Source organism: Lepisosteus platostomus, chromosome 2 (assembly GCF_059453375.1).
Source record: "Lepisosteus platostomus isolate fLepPlt1 chromosome 2, fLepPlt1.hap1, whole genome shotgun sequence".
In the NCBI taxonomy this organism is placed as follows: domain Eukaryota; kingdom Metazoa; phylum Chordata; class Actinopteri; order Semionotiformes; family Lepisosteidae; genus Lepisosteus; species Lepisosteus platostomus.
Window position 1 is genome coordinate 53,736,732 of NC_142612.1, and position 13,727 is coordinate 53,750,458.

The following is a 13,727-nucleotide window of genomic DNA, read 5'->3' on the forward strand; positions in this document are numbered from 1 at the left end:
AATCTTTTGTTCACATTTCATTGCAAACTGGCTTTTAGTTTTTCATAAGCACTAAGTGTGAGTGCTTATTTTTTTCTAGTTCAGTAAGGCAAAGATGCATTAGAATTAATTCTTATAGGCTAATGACAGACATTCATTAGAAAAAATATATTTTGTGTTTAAATGAGATTATACTTTTAATAATGTAATAATATAATTTAGTAATTTAATAATAAATTATTATTTGTAAGATACTTACAAATAATTGAGATAGGGCTGCTATCACATTGCCAGCAGCAGGACCATTTATAAATGCATTTACTCTGTTGGCTACAGCTTATGTGCTGTAGTGGAATTGAATTCCCTTGAAATGACGAAATTCCTAAATTTTGTTGTGTAATTCCAAATTAAAATATATTTGATGTAAGCATAGGTTAAAAGCTTTTGAGGTTTTGTGCTTAAAGATTCAATGATCGACCAACAGTAACAGTCACAGTAAACTGACATTAGGCATAATTCTTACTGTCAAATCATAATACTGTAAATGAATGTATTCCATTAATTTTTAGATTAAAGATTAGATGAAAACCTATGTATAGTACATGTTTCTGCAGTTTTACATGAAGAATATGTATGCAAAGCTGTGCCATTTCTGCTTTTTACAGAAATGTTGAAAAATGCATGCGATTAACCCAGGAATGCTCAATGACTGAGAGTTCTACTTCATGAGGAGCTTCCAAAATAAAAGGCTGATGCTCAACCCTACTAGGAAATTCTCTGCCACATTCTGGAAGAGGCAGGTGCTTTGGCTCCTGGGCTAAAGTTTTTTTTTTCTCCTTGCTCTCCGTAGTTCTTATTACATTCCTGTTAGCTGCATCGTAAATAAATTGTTAACTTTTTTATGTGTTGTTGACTGCCTGGTCCTGACTTCTGCTACGTTCTAGGCCTGAGATGACTCCTTGGAAAGAAACGAGGGACTGTGACAATAACAATAACAAACTTTTGTCTATATTTTTGTCTTGAGTGTTGTTAATAAATTTGTTATTGATCATTAGTTGGCAACCATTGCTACTCAGCTATTAACCGTCTATTAATGCAGCGCTAATCTAAGGGTTATAGAGAATTTATTAATGGAATGTAATCTTAAAAGTGTTAGCTAATCACAGCTAACCAAAAAGATTCATATACTTTAAACTCAAGTTAAAATACTAATACATGGGGCAAAACAGTTATGGGGACCATATATGGTATTTTCTTAACTGTAAATACTATATTCTGAAAAATATGTTTGAATTATCAAGAAAAAATATGCATAAACATCCATGAATTGCATGCACTTCTAAAGACTAAAGTCATAAACTGTATATTTTGAACAAACAGATTATGTCATTTAAGAGCTTTAATTCTGGTTTTCTTTGCATTCTAGAAACGCTCACTCAGCAGCACATACTGTAGCCACACATCGTTAGAACTCACACTTCTTGTGTTTGATGTTGAAAGAAATCATAGATAGGGGATGGCACCTGGCTTTAATCTGAGCTCGCTTTTGCAACCATGTGGTTCAAGCCTTTAAGTCTCTCTAGCTCTCGTCATCACTATAGTGGTTTGCACGTGAAATCTCATAGAGAACAGATCAGACTATGTCCTGTTACCTCTGCCAGCTCAGGTTTCTTGCAATCGTTCATCTTTCACAGGATACCGGTGAAGACAAACATAAGCGCTTCGGTGATGCAATTTGGCCCCTTGTTATGAAGCTGGCTTTTCTGATATCAAAGACACAAATTTAATCAGAACCAAAGACATGGTTTGATTTTGTCTTGTGTAGTTAGGCAGTGAGGTCGCTGATCCATAACCTACAGAATAATCCAACTACTTGTGTGAGGTCAGTGATATTCCTGCTGTTCACTCTGAGTAGAGGTACTCAATAGCACTTGTCATTATCTCTGAAAATTTTTATAACATTATAATTGATACAATAGAATATGATTTAATTTTCCTCTTTCTCTTTTAAACCATGTTGAGCCCATTTGAAAACTTCAGAAGAGGCTGGCAATATAAAATTAATTAGTCCTTAAAAAATTAGCTCTTAATTTTCCACTACTATAACTACTTGCCTTCTATCCCATGATCCCATTCTGTTGCAGTCTTCAGGTTTTACTCGTCTGAGTACTCAGTTCTCCCCAGACCTCTTCAGCATAGTTGTAAAGCAAATACTGTACCTGTATATACCATTTACAAATGTATTTTTATTTTCATGTGAACTCCCATTTTTTAGTCTTCCTTTTGTATTTATTGGATTTTTGTCTATACTGGCAAGCCATGGCAGAGGGCTGGCTAACACTTAGGCACAACACCAGTTTATCACAGGGCAGACACTGACACACACTTGTAACAGGGCCAATTTTCCACAGAGGCTTTGTAATGTAATGGTATGGTTTCAGACTATGGGAGGAAATGCATGTAAACACAAAGAAAATATACAAACACCATGCCGCTAAGATCAGATCACTTTATTAGCCATATACAATTTCTTGTATTAGGAATTTGTCTTTTTGCATACCCCAACTTGCTCTCCATGAGACACAAAGACAAGGAGAGAAGCTTGGGGTCAAAGCACAGGGTCAGTCATTTATATGGCACCCCTGGAGCAGTTGGAGGGTAAGAACCTTGCTCAGGGGCCCAATGGAATAGGATTCGTCTGCCAGCTGCAGGATTTGAACAAGCAACCTTCCAGCCATAGGCGCAGATCCTTAGCCACAAAGCCACAGGTCTAGAATTGAATCTAGGACACCAGTGGTGCAAGGAAGCAATGGTAACCATTGCACCACCTTGCCACCCACTTAAATAAAACAATTGTGTAAAAATATCCTGCAGGGTGTCATGGTCCCTTATTGCTGCAGACCTTTATGAGTTATGGAGCCAAAATCACCCTCAGTGCTGGTCTGATTTGTACCTCATACAGCAAAGAAAAGAGCCTCTGCAATGAATTAGGCTTGAGTTGCATTCAGAGCTTAAATCCATGAATTTGTAATAATTTAAAATAAAAAAATTTAAAAGTGCAGATGCCTGGAAGGGATAAGCTGTCTGTACGTAATAGTTAAAGCCGTGATAATCGGGGAACTGAAGCTCCAATCAAACCCCTTGTTCTCTCCAGGAGAGAACAGACTGGTCTGTCTGTCTGGTGTGGCTTAATCTCAGTGTCACTAAAGGGCTACCTGAGCTCCAGGACACAACCAGTCCAGATTGTCTGCCAAGACAGATTAATTCACTCAGAAGTTTAGGATTTGTGTTCCTGGACACCTAATTACCTGCTACAGGCAATTTGGCAAAAATATCCATCTCATTTCTTTTTTTGACTGTGGTTCTTGAATTAGCCTGTAGATCTTAATCTTCTGCTTATTAGAAAAATGTGATTTAAGAAAAAACAGAACACTGAACTCTCTGAAACCTCAAAACAGATGAGCTTAACAAATCTTTAAAAAATATGCTAGTAATCAGTCACAGGCGTCATGTCAGTTTCTGTTTTAACGGCCAAAGAGAACATTCGCAAGTCTCAACACCATAGCATCAGCTACACTGACCACAAGGTTCAGAGACATCCCTTTCTTTACAAATCATCTCCACCTGTCCTTGGTTTGTCTGGTCCCTGCCTTCAATACTAGTGTAGTACATACTCACCTTTCTCCATATACATGATTACCAAGGTCCAGGGAAAACCAATATTTTGAGAAATTCTCCAATCACAAATCACAATCACAGTGCTTGAGAGCAAGACCAGTCCCGGTCCAGGAGGGACCGGTTTGTCTCCAGGTTTCCCATGTCACTGAGGAGCTGGAAGAACTGGTGAACTGTTGCAGTTAACCCAATAACCAGCTGGTTTATGAGCTGAGTTCAATGAAAACCCACAGACTCACCATCTCTCCAGGACCAGGACTGATAGGCCCTGACTTAGATGAATTGGGGAGAACAAATATTAAAACTATTATTACAGTGTTCTTTAAAATTTAATGTGGACCCCTGTGTGCTTTGAGACTATTTTAACCCTTTAGGCATCTTCAGTCCTCTTCTAAATATGAGCCTGGGAGTGTCATAAAAATTGAAAAACATGTAGTATTTAAGCAGAATATATTCATTTTATACACTTTTATTTTACACACTGACAGCCAGCACATTCTATAATGCAACACTGCAATCTAGGATTTAAGATCGGATTTCCATAATAATTCTCCCCTTTACCTTCAGACATTTTAACTGATGTAACATTTAGAAGGGATGACAGGGCTAAGCAGTATGAATTGCAGTCAGGAGCAGTGGAACCTTCTTTGATGGACTTCAGAAACAAGTGCACAGAGGGGAAGGAAGTGTTCTTAGCTGCAATGGACCACAATAAGTCTTCACCGCCATGACGAAATTGCAGTGGAACTCTAAGAAGCATTTCATTTCTTCTTCTCTGAACTAAACAGGATCCAGGTGTTTGACTTTCCAGCTTTGACAAAAGACAGAGAGTGGAAAAAATATATATTTTGAAATGAAAACAAAAATACCTAACCATGTCTCCTGACCTTGAAGCCATCAGCATAATGAAAGGAGGAATTTCACTTATACAAGTCTGGTGTTGTTATTTATCACATTGAATTATATGGTGACCAATATATGAATATGTACTATTTATACAGTATATGTAATATACTGTATATAAGATGACATTAATGAAATATTCTGGAGTCAGAGAGCTAAAATGTAAACCACAAAGCTGCTTGCATTGTCTTTTTCTGTAACTCTACATTTGAATAAGCATTTGAGACATTTAGCAACTACAGTCCAGCCTTTGGGCTCAATAACCATGTCTTGGCTATACGGCTTTTATTAATTTATTCTTTTTTTGACCTGACAGATTTAGTTACTCTGAAGGAGAAGACGACTAAATATGTAGTATAATATAGACTGGAATGTATTAATCTAAAACACTCTCACTGAGATTTTGGTGGGTTTACCCTTTCCAGAAAGAAATATGCATCAGATTTTAAGCCCTTAAGTTTTTTTTTTTGGGTTAAGCTTTACATCCGAATCGTTTTGAATTCTATGTACGTCAGTGTAATACGACAAAAAGACTTTATTCCATGGGACAGTGTGTACTCCCCAGTTTCCAAGTTAATGTGCACTCCACATAATTTGACAGAATTATTTGAGGAAATAACAACATGGAGAATTTCTCTTTTGGCATTGCACGTAGTCTCTTGCACGTTTAAATTCCTGTGATTATTTTTCTAATGGAAAACGTTAACAAAATAATGACCTGTCAAGCTATAATAACCCTGCTAATTAACAAGCTGGAAAGACAACAACAAGGTTTTCATTGTAAATAAAAAGTTCACATTCAGCCTTCTGCTCCCCTCATATTCAGTTTACTTCTGTGTGTCACAGAATGGGGGAGTCACCCCACCCCCCTTTTCATTTTAAATGTTAGATTTCAATAATGACTATGTGACCATGTTGCAGAACATCTGCTGCTTTATTCTAACCTCTGACACTGGACATAAAGAACAGATACAGAAAGTCTGAAATTAATTCCTGAGGCCATGTTGCCTGAATTCTAGAATATGAAATTCCAGAAACAAAAATTCAGATAAGCTCATAAAGTGCATTAAACAGTACTATAAGTACTAAATAACACAGTAGAAGCATATCTGTAACTTCCAAGTTTCAAAACACATCATTAATACATAATAGTACTCGTTGGACCAGAAAAAATCAAGATAATATGAATATTAATGTATTTCAAGAATTGACAATCCTCAACTCTGGTGCTAATAAATTAATAAGAAAACACAATCTCAAAAAGATCAGGCCACACAATGCTCTGTGTTGATGCATCTGTTTTTGGTCTTACCCCTGTCCCCATCTAAGCACACACACACAATATCCTAGTCAAAGTCCAGACTCCATTGAAATGTTGTGGCATGACCTGAAACAAACTGTCCATGCAAGGCAGCCATCAAATGTCACAAAGTTTAAGGTTCTATAAAAAGGAATGGGCCAAACTTCCTCAAATCCAATTTGAGAGACTGATCAATGATTGCAGGACATGTGTTGCAGTCATTTTTGCTCACGGGGTTCCATCAGTTACTTAATCTAAAGGTTTGCACACTCTTCTCACAAGAATATTGAATTTTGCATCATTTGAAGATAAATAAATGTTGAAAGATTATGTTGTATTGTATCATTTGTTTCACCAGGCTGATTTTGACCCTTATTAGGACTTTGGTTATGGTCTAAAAACATTTTAGTTTCCAAGTATGTGAAAGATTTGAAAATCCAAGTTCACAAACATTTACTTAACACTGTACTCTACAGATGGGCATGTAGGGTGTGATCCTTGTTAATTGGGCTGAGACACAGCAGCTTTGAAGTGTTTTCACTCTATTTCAGAGGTCCTGAAACCTAGTAGGAACCTAAAACAGAACCAGCAGTGGAGAAGGCAGAAGGGATGAGTATGATTGATTAGACAGAGATTGATTAACGCTTCTGATTAACATGTGTTTTCAGATGGAACATCTGCCCCAATTTTGTGGCAAAGTCCTTATACAGAATACCTGTGTGGGGCAGAGGGGTTTCAAAATCCAAGATAGCTTCATTTGGCTGCCTCTGCTATATTTTCTAAATATGAAAATATAGCAGAGGCAGCCAAATGGAGCTATTTAAAACTGACAGAATAAGTAAGAATATGTAAGAAAGGCAACATTCACAGGCACAGTTCTGTGATAGGAAAACTATTTGACTTGTTTTTATTTTGTATAAGGACGTGGCAGGAGGTAATGCCCCTGAGCAAGGCCCTTAACCCTAACTGCTCCAGGGGCGCCGTACAATGGCAGACCCTGCGCTCTGACCCCAAGCTTCTCTCCCTGTCTCTGTGTCTGTGTCTCCATGGAGAAAAGCTGGGGTATGCGAAAAGACGCATTCCTAATGCAAGAAATTGTATAGGGCTAATAAAGAAACATTATTATTATTATTATTATGGTTTTAGAAAAGCCATAAAGAGACTGCATTTGACTTTTTTTTTGTGTGGACAAAAGACAAGAACAAACTCAAAGATTCTCATCCATTCATCATTACAATATCCCCTGCCATTTCGACTCATGAATGCTGAAGTATGGCTTCTCCGTAGCAAATAAACTGACAAAGCAAATGGGCATCCTGCCAGAAGTGGGCTGGCATTAGCAATAAGTTTAAGTTTTTCTTTTTTTACTTTGATTCTAATGACAGGCCACAGGGTTGGTGAGACCTACCTGTATATAAACACACATTTTTCCTCAGCTGTACTTGAAACAGCACTGCAGATCTTTCCCATTGCTCTACAGGGAAGCTGATGGGAGACATGTGCCAAGATGTAGCAAACACAAAAATCAGATCAGGCAAGGGTGATAGAACAAAAACAGGCCCTGAGGTGGTCTGTGAGACTGTGGGAGGGGAACGCTTACAGACTGCCCTTTTAATGTGCCTTATTGTATTATTTACTAAAGACTGACACAACAAAGCTTTCCATTTGCCAGTTATGTCCTATTTTTCAATTATCTGCATATTTAGTTTTGACAGTACTGTATGTCTATTGTGTCAGTCTTTGGGTTATCTGCGTTCATGGGATAGTCTTTGCACTCTTTTACACAGTTCAAACAAGTGATACACTGCTACAACAAAAGACTGGGCTCATCTTAATGAGAAAAATATTATAATCTTGAGTAGGCTAATTGTACATGAGGTCTTCAGCTAACCATGATCAAAGCTTTCTGTGGACATGAACAATCTTTCGCTGCAGGGGTCATGTGACAGTGCCTGCCCTTGTGCATTAGAGCAATTATTTAAAATTAAATCAGCCCTTGAATTTTGAATGTAACTGACTTTTGGTTTCACTGTTGTTCTGAAAAAAAGAAGTGAAAATGTCACCTCTTTGCTCTTTTCATGCGCCAAAAATGTGCCCCATTCCTGACAACAGAAAACCCTCCCTACCATCACCCTCTAACAGACTTAAATAAAGACTTTTAAAAATGCCTTTCTGCTCGCAATTTTCCATTTTTCATTCCCAGCACAAATATCGAAATTAAAATACCACAGAATTGAAAGCAGATACACCTACAAATCACAGACCTTCCATATACCTACTGTACACATTTAAAGCTTACACTTCTTAGAAAAAATGGAACAATCCCTCAGGCACCTCTGCCAATTTTAAAAGATCCTTTTGGAAACTCTACAGGCCCAATGGCCCAGCTTCCTGCTTCTCATTTTAGTTAAAGTTTCAAGACAAGCACCTGAGATCCATAAGCATATGTATGCCACGTGTATAGAAGTTATTCCCAAGAATCTCCTTTGATCCCAGCGGTTAGGGATAACTGTCACAGGCACAACAGGGCTGCGGAACAGAAATAGAGAGAACAAGTGAGTCTCTCTCAGCTTGGCTAACAGAGTGGGGCTGATAAAAACACATTGACACAGGAGGTGAGAACCTGTCTAAACTGACCTTGTGTCCAAAATGATATACAGAATCAGACTCCTTCCTCCCATTCCAAATTTCAAAGTTTCTAATGGCTGCACTTAAACTTTCTTCAGGAAATCTCCCATCTCAAAACTGTACTTTTCAGTAGTGCTCTAGGAGTAGAGTTTATTTTTGTATGTGTGATATTGTGAGAATTGTGATTGGAGGAAAGGTTAGGGCTATGGCACAGATACTGAAGAGCCTGCTAAAATAACCCTTTAGGAGATGGGGGTTTTTGCTGTAACAATCAGAAATTGTACCATGAAATTCAGAGAGTACTTGGGACTTTTAGGAACCATTCAAATATAAAAAATCACATTTATATTTTAAATACACAATATACAATTTATTTCTGCACACAAAACATGCATAACAAGCAACAAACGTAATAGAATATATCTTTGAAACAATCTGCTGTGATCAAGAGCTAATTGTTCACTCTGGGATAACAAAGATCAGAGTTAATAACTTCAAAGTTAAAAAAAGAATTGACTATAAAGTGTTACAGTCTAGCTTGAATGTTCCATCTCAGACATAAGTAATGTATTGACTATCGTTAACTAACCCTCAAACCTGCTTTGGGAATAATAGTTTAACACTTGAGAATTAGAATGTAAATAATGAAGTTATACTCAACAAGCTATTGGCCAAACATCCTTGATGGGTTGCAATTTTATATTGGTAAGATGGATATGGTCTGGATTTGTTTGGGACAGCTTTTCTGTGCTAGCAGGGTCCCGATGCAGACAGATGAGAGAAAGAGCTTTGCCTTGCATAGCCTGGCCTCAGGCAGCTCTGCCAAAGTAGCGTCTTGCTGACTTCTTCTTGGGGTCCTCAAGTAGACACAAAAAGAGAACTCCGTTCATTTCGGCTATAGCTTTTATTCAGAATATGTTGGTATATTGTGGATGTAGACAAAAAAACTGACTAATTTCATTGATCAGGTAAAAATAACAGTGGGTTCACAAACACAAGATTTCTTCTGTTTCAGGCAGAATATATTGAGCAGAATACTGTACTTTACTAACTCACTCTTTTGGCCTGACTCCTTGGAGAAATGTTTATGTCCTCTGACTGCTTACAGTCACGTGACTATAAAAGTCAGTTTGCCAGTTTAGATAGAGAGAGATTAGAAATCAGTGGTTAACCAGCAAAAATGTGTTGCATTCTTGCCTTTAAGGTAAGACATCACGTGAATGGCTGAGATGCTATCAGGTCTAGTTTTAGTACCCATCATAAATGTCACTCATTGGTGTATTTTCCTTTGGGTGATTGTCTGTACCCTGTAACTTTAAGATCAGGTCCAGATGTGGCTACGGCTCTCTGCTAGATATTCTGTCGCCAACAGTGGACATCATTTATGGGAGTTTAGAACATCACTGTCCATTTCACTGAAGATCCATTAGACAAACTCACTTCCCTTACTTTCCCACACGCAAATACCACTAGGTTATTCTGTTGCTGAGATTATGAAAAGGTTCAGCTTTAGCTACATTCAGATTTCATCATACAGCCAGGCACCAGGCTGCTTGGGGAAGTCACACAGAGATTATTGGAAATCTTTAATAACACTTTAGTCTAAGTGAAATTATAGGCCTTGTCCCTACACCCCACAAAACAAGAAGTCATGTAATACAGTCACTAGGCTTTAAGCCACATCCTCCTTCCATGGCAGTGTCAGAAATCACTCATGATAGGCCAATCTTTCAAAGAGGAGCAAAAGTATCCCATGAGTATCACACTCCTGAAGCTTTTTAGCCATTTGAGAGACCTGCCATAGAGTTGAGAAAACTTCCCTCACTCCACACACAGTCACAGAGGGCTTAGTCTGTGAATGAAAAGACTAGACTAGCATAGTTAATATCTTGGTGTGTACATGTAGCCATGTCAGAAATTATATTAATTTCAGCATTGATTGGTTGTATTTTCATCTTTTCTTGCAATTAACAGCAGTTGTTATTCTGTACATTATTAAAATTGAACTATGTAGTGAAGTGAAAAATCGACAATGCCATTAGGCAATTTAGAATGAGCTCTGAGTGGATGGCAATAGACTCATAACCTGTTTAACTGTATACCTGGAAAGCAGTTCAAAGAGCAAGTCTTAAAAACAAGAACTAGAAGAAGAAAAGTTAATTGGGAGCCCATTGTTTCCAGATGGTGTTCAAAGGAGCTGAATAAGATTATTAAAGTGGGAAAGAACAGGAACCCCTGCAATTAAAGCAGATAACTGCCATATGTACATATGACTAGTTCTGTTGCAAAGCATCTAGCCTCTAGGAAAAGCAGAAAAGACTGTTTTCTGTTCTTTGAGCTGCCAAAACATCAGATGTAGGTCACGGCAGTCATGAGGCTGGGAGTTCGTCTCTGGCAGACAAGCGCAGCCTGCAGAGATGCACCTGCCTGGAAATATCAGTGGCCAGACAGGACCAGTTAGCCTTCTATTGCTTAGCCCATGACCATCAGGTAGGAGAGCTGCACTATAATGTTTAAAAAGGCATGAAAAATATTGTTGAACAAGTCACTGCAACAAACAAAACCCGTGTTTTTGCATTAGATAAGATCTAAAGAGCACATAATACCCATTTAACTGGGCACATAGGGAGACTGACACCTGAATCCTAAAGAGCTGAACTTCATTAATCAAGACATCACTTTTGTCACCGGTGGGCTGTAATGCAATCCTGTGATATTTAAACTGTTTTATTTCAACAGCTGTCGAAAAACACATCTATTTCACCCAAAAAGAGCAACTGAGAAGCCTCAGCAGGAGGGGCTCTAGCTCAATAGTGGACCTTGATTCATTTTTCTACAAGATTAGGAGTTGTGAGAGCTATTTTACACTCATCTCTTTTGTGTTCCCCTCATCTGCCAAAACCGAGAGTGAAAGACTGAGGACAAAACCAGCTTCCCTTTCCTGTGTGCATCAGGACCTCTCTGAGTTTTGGCAAGGTGGCGACATCACGAATATTCTTCCAACTTAATTTCCTGTAATCAGTACAGATTTGCAAAAACAGCCACTGGACTCTCAAAACAATAATACGCATGAAGGAGAGGATATTTGACTTGACCTAATTGGATTAGTATTCTGTGTTTTTTTTATTTCACTCTCCTCAGTGAACTCTTAAGGCCATGTTCTAAAAATCCTCCAGATCCAGAAGATGTGAGATAAAGTCAATTGGCTCATTTTATCACATTTTTAAGACAACATCATCTGCCAGACCTGGTTTAATTTTATTTATATACCCCAGTTTATAAGGGTTGATTTGTCCTAATCAGAGAGAAATATAATACATTGATTACTTTACAAGATCTACCTTAATTTTTTTTTATTGGCATTATTGTTTATTACTGAGCTGGGACCCAAGAAAAGACTCCCACTTCCAGAGCAAGCTAGCATGCTGTGGCTTGAAAACACCATCATGGTAAGAAACCCTATCCACTGAGAAAAACTACAGGATTACATTTTGGCATAGCTCTGTAAGAACCATGTTCCAAGCAGTGCTAGAAACTACAGTTTAAATACAAAGAATAATGGTGATGCGTGATCAATTTGCTGTATGAAAACCTGATACAGTTCTTATGCAGTCTTTGACCACATATAACAATTTTTCAACCTTAAAAGTCTACATTTTATATGTTTTTAAATGGTTGCAAGATTTTAAACCAACCACTAGTTAAACCTGTTCATTTGCTATGATATCATTTGCTATGATGTTAATAAAAGGTGCCAGTAACCTGACGCATTTTTCAGCTCATCATACTGAATGAATGAAATTCCAATTTTATTCGGAATTGTCCTTAGAAAACAAAGTGCTTCATATAATTTTAAAGAATTTACAAATGGTTTGAAAAAGGACAATCACATTTTGAAACCATGAATGACATTGTAACCCTGTGACATTCTTAATACATATCAATAGCAAGCAGTAGCTAATACCGTACTTCTCTCTACCTGGCAGGATGTACAGGTCAACATCAATCAGAATGGTATAAATACTGACCATGATCACTCCAACACCCTAACATTAGCTTATGAAGTACAATTCCCATAAAACCCACTGGCCACCTTCCTAATGGCATCTACGTCATGAATTCCTATGCTGTCTGGCTGTAGTGACATCCTGAAGGTCTCTCCCACTGCTGGCAATTTCAATGTTGGTTGATTGTCTGTTGTTAATTTCCAAAAAAAAAAAAAGGAGAAAAAAATAAACTTGGTAGGGTTTCCATAGGTATTCACAGGAGAGGAATACTACACCTGGTAGTGGGAATCTAACTGCCAGCCTGTGTGAGAACACTACTCCTGACTCCTGTGCCACCACCTTGTCACCTGGTTACACAAAATCAGAACTCCAGCATCCCAGCACTCAGTATAGTGACTCTTAATTTCTGCTCACTGATTTGTAAGTGTTTGATATTTTCTATGAGTAGGAATCTCAGAAAGCTGCTCATAGGGATCAAAATAGATTATTTTGAGGGTAAACAAGTGATGCAAAAATGAGGCAAGCATTAGTAACCCTGCAGAAATCACTAGGCCTGAGCTATGACTGGAAATGGTGTGTGAGCTGTGGGTGGGAGGACTGGGGCTGGGATTGTGCTGTCTTGGCTATAGGGAATCACTCCAGAGTCTCTGTGCAATCAAGGTCAGGGACTTCAGCCAAGCCACCAGGATGGACTCAGGATGATTGGGGATGAGAGATCTTGCCAGGGTACATGTTTTCCAAGTATACAGCATACACAATAAGGAAACTAAACCACAAGGGCTTTTGTTGGCACAGATGAAAGTAGGTCAGGTCTTGTCTTCCCCAGTTTACTGTATGCATGCAAAAAACCCTTCTCCCTGGAGATGTGAAGGCTCAGATCTTCTCATGGGCACAGTAATCCGTAGATTTCTTTTCAGAGTTAGTCCCTAAAGTGCAATGCTGCACCTGACCGTCTCTTCTGATGTGGTCTGAGGACTAAAAGTTCTCATGGGCTGCGTTAGAAACCAGAAAAAAAAACATGACCACTCATGATGCAGCTAAAGCTTAACTCTCAATAGTATTTTTAAGAACAGTGTTTGAGAAAGTTTGAAAGTTATGGACAAATGAATGAGAAGCTCCTTCAAGTTTCGCATTTTCCAGAGCATCTGTCGCAACTTCAATTTTGCATCTCAGAAAAACATTCAAGACAACTTCCTTCTTCATTTGTATGCATAAAAAGAATGCTAGGCTATATA